Here is a 3,840-nt window from a genome sequence, read left to right as displayed (position 1 = left end):
TCTCACCCTGGTCCTCCATGAGGAGCATGAGGGAGGGAGGGCAGCATCAGTCTCTCACCCTGGTCCTCCATGAGGAGCATGAGGGAGGGAGGGCAGCATCAGTCTCTCACCCTGAGTCTGGTTCGGAGCCCTAATCACCCCCACGCCCGCCTAATGGCAGCCTTAATTCTCCCTCAGCAGGATTCCATCTATACTTCATCAGTGGTGGAGACTCATCCTCACAGGCTCCCTAACGTCAACCAGCCAAAACCCACATCAAACACCCCGTACCTCCAATTACGCTGTGGGACTCTCATTTCAATATTTCTGGCTAGAGATCAAATGTTATTTTTGCAAGAGACCTGGGAAATCCATAGCCTTTTAACTTATAACCAGCTCTGCTTTAAAAAGGTTGGAATGGTTTTAATCCACCTTGAGGAGATCTCGCTTTAAAAGGGCCGATGGGTTTTTCTATCACGCTCAAATGTTACATCAAAACTCATCAAATCCCATGAATCTGTCATCTGATACACCCTCCTCCTGCCATGGGAAGGGTAGTCTAGCGGCGGGAGGCGGGAGGTTATATCGCTGGGTTGTACCATGGGAAGGGTAGTCTAGCAGTGGGAGGTTATATCGCTGGGTTGTACCATGGAAGGGTAGTCTAGCAGTGGGAGGTTATATCGCTGGGTTGTACCATGGGAAGGGTAGTCTAGCAGCGGGAGGTTTATTTCGCTGGGTTGTACCATGGGAAGGGTAGTCTAGCAGTGGGAGGTTTATTTCGCTGGGTTGTACCATGGACGCGCGACGCCTGGGGAGACCGAAAAGCTGTTCCGGTGACTCATGAATAATCTAAGAAGACATCCTGGGTTGCCCTTTGACCCCTGCCAGGGATCAATTAGCAATCGTTTCAAGAGTATTAGTGCTGTGATATTATACTTATGCCAAGTTTAGATCTTTCTCAACTGAGATTATACGGAATCTTATAGTCATAGGTCATACATCAATATATTATTGATGTATTGTAATGGTGTATGTGCGTATATGATTGTGTGTGTGTGTATATGTACGTGTATGTGTATGAATGTGTGTGTATGTGTGCGTGTATGTGTCTGAATGAGTGTGTGTGTGTGTGCGTGTATCCCCAGTTTGTGAGTGCAGACACGTGTGTGTTTCCTCTATTCTAAGACGACTTATAAGCAGTTACACAACAACGGAAAAGCCCCCCCCCCCCTTCCTTCCCTTGCCCTCCCATTGCCCAACCTCGGCTTAATCAGTGCTCATTAAAATAGTCTTATTGCCCCTACTGCAAAAGGGATAACGAAACTGAATCCACTTAACAAAGATTCACTTGCACTTTGAAGACAATGGAGGGTTTTTAGAATTCATATTCAACCACTTCTTCGAAGTGATTTTTTGGTTATGGTTCATGAAAGGGTTGAAATTAGATTGATTCTGTCTGCGGTCTAGCTCATCTGTTGATCTAGGGAACGTGTGTGCTAGCAGCTAGCTGCTAATATGCTTGTATGAATTATACAGTAGCCTGTGTTAGAGATGCATTCAGCACCTGAGAACCCTAGGACAGAGAAGGGAAACACGCACAAGCCGGGGGGGAAAAGCAAGACAGGGTTACTAACCAGAAGCACATTGTAAAAGAGCGAGAGGGCGAGAAACAGAAAGAGAGAGAGACAGAGAGACAGAGTGTGTGTGTGCGTGTGCGTGTGCGTGTGTCTGTGTGTCTGTATGTATGTCAATAGGCTCTGCTCTGCTGGCGTTAGGGCATGATAAAAGGAGCCAGAGGTGTGAACAGGCCACACTTACAGTCAAGTGATCTGAAGGATATGACCCCTTATCAGTCTTCAGCGACACCAGCATTTTCAAAATTTATATTTCTCATCGGACAACCCCAAAATTAGCACGAGACACCGTTCTGATGTCTGTCCCTTTGCGAACACACCACAAATAAGAGACCGTTTGATAGAGAAGGGGTGCACAGTGAATAAAAGTAAGCTTTGCTGGGAAAACATGATCGATGTGATATCTCCTATGCGGACTGGGCTTTTAATAAAAGCTGTTAGGCAACATTCTACGTCTAGAATGTTGCCTAACAGCTTTCACTGGAGCGGTTGTCGCTTGTTTGTCTCACTTCAACGTTTGATCTATGCCTCCTCTGGCACCCGTGCCGCTGAAACAACGCACTGTAGCGCACTCGCAATCCCTCCGAGGGAACGAACAGGGCAAACAAGCTTCAGATCAAATTTAGAATTTCAGAACAACATGTTTTAAATACACATGGGTGAAATTATGTTTTAAAATATAAAAACAATCTCTGCCACGCAAGTTAAATCCGTCCTCGATGATAGGCTATGTGGCATAAAGGGAAATATCATTAGTAGCCTACAGCCTATAGTATTTTCCTTCGTGTCCATTCAGTATTTTCAGACACAACTACCAACCAACAACACTAACAAAGCAGTTCAGCGCAGTCTGTAGCCCAAGCATCCTAAGGAAACGCATTGAACAGCTATGATAGAACCGTGAGAGGCGGATTGATTCAGCCTAAGTGTTTAATGATAATGTATTCGTACCTACATATGGATGAGATAGAAAGGCAATGCAATGTGGCTGTGAAATGTATGGACGTACAGTAGGAGTATAAAAAGGACCCAATGCACTGTTATGACTACAGAGTAGCATTGTACATCGTACAGCTGCGGATTCCCCAGCCTGCGGTTTACATCTACACATTTAGATATTTTGCAAGTGAAAACAGGACAGTTTTAAAACATGAACCAAATAACTTACCGACGCCGTATTTTTCGAGTTCTGTAGGTATCCACATTTTTACGGTTGATACATTTAATTAATGTGTTGGAATATCAGCTCAATAAAGATATTTCGTTGTCTGAAACGCATTCTATTGAATTCCTTTCCTCCGGTCTGAGCGAGTCATTGTTCAGATTGCAGGAGCAGCGGTCTAGCGGAGCTTCATAGTGGAATGAGACCGAAGCAGAGTAGAAGCAATGCATTGTGGGAACTGTAGTAAAACTGAATGACGTAAACAAACGGGATTAAAACAAAAACACCAGTCCCTACAAAGCCATCTTGAGCATTCATGAGTGTTCCTCTGATATGATTCTGAGTGGTTCTAGCAACAGCAGAGAACCTGAATGCTATATATCACTTAGATGACTGACACAGGCAGACAGAGACCACGAATCATCAAAGATGAATATTGGAGATGTGACCGAAGAGAAAGACACAAACGTGGACTGTGAAATAGTCCGTTCTCCGGACAGACCACTCAGTGTGAGGGGGTTGTGTCTTCATGTCTCTGCTGAAGAACACAAGCCGCCCGACTGACATGCAGCAAACTCAGCCTTGCATGGGCAGGATGGAGAGCAGGGGAATTGGGCTGTTGAGCTTTGGGCCTCTCAGAGCAGCTCTGCTGAGATGAGGCCATAAAGAATGTATGAGAGTGTGTGTGGAGTGTATGAGAGTGTGTGTGGAATGTATGAGAGTGTGTGTGGAGTGTATGAGAGTGTGTGTGGAATGTATGAGAGTGTGTGTGGAGTGTATGAGAGTGTGTGTGGAATGTATGAGAGTGTGTGTGGAGTGTATGAGAGTGTGTGTGGAGTGTATGAGAGTGTGTGGAAAAAGTCTGTTGAGACTGGGGACAAATACACCTAGAGTTTACAGTATAGAGGTTGGTGATGATGCTGGTGTATGTATGTGTGTGTGTATGTATGAATGTGTGTGTGTGTGTCTGTATGTGTGTGTGTGTGTGTGTGTGTGTGTGTGTCTGTAGCCCACATAAAAGCTCTAACATTAATAGGTCAGATGCCAAACGATTATCCTAAACAT

The 3,840-nt window shown here is 45.0% G+C and overlaps 1 protein-coding gene across 1 annotated transcript in view; it reads right to left on the bottom strand.

Annotated features, from left to right (window-relative positions):
• Nucleotides 1-3,840, bottom strand: part of dock4b (dedicator of cytokinesis 4b) — a 50,435-nt gene that overhangs the window by 46,369 nt on the left and 226 nt on the right.

Source organism: Osmerus mordax, chromosome 17 (genome assembly GCF_038355195.1).
Source record: "Osmerus mordax isolate fOsmMor3 chromosome 17, fOsmMor3.pri, whole genome shotgun sequence".
Taxonomy (NCBI): Eukaryota; Metazoa; Chordata; class Actinopteri; order Osmeriformes; family Osmeridae; genus Osmerus; species Osmerus mordax.
This window is presented reverse-complemented; position numbering and strand designations above follow the sequence as displayed.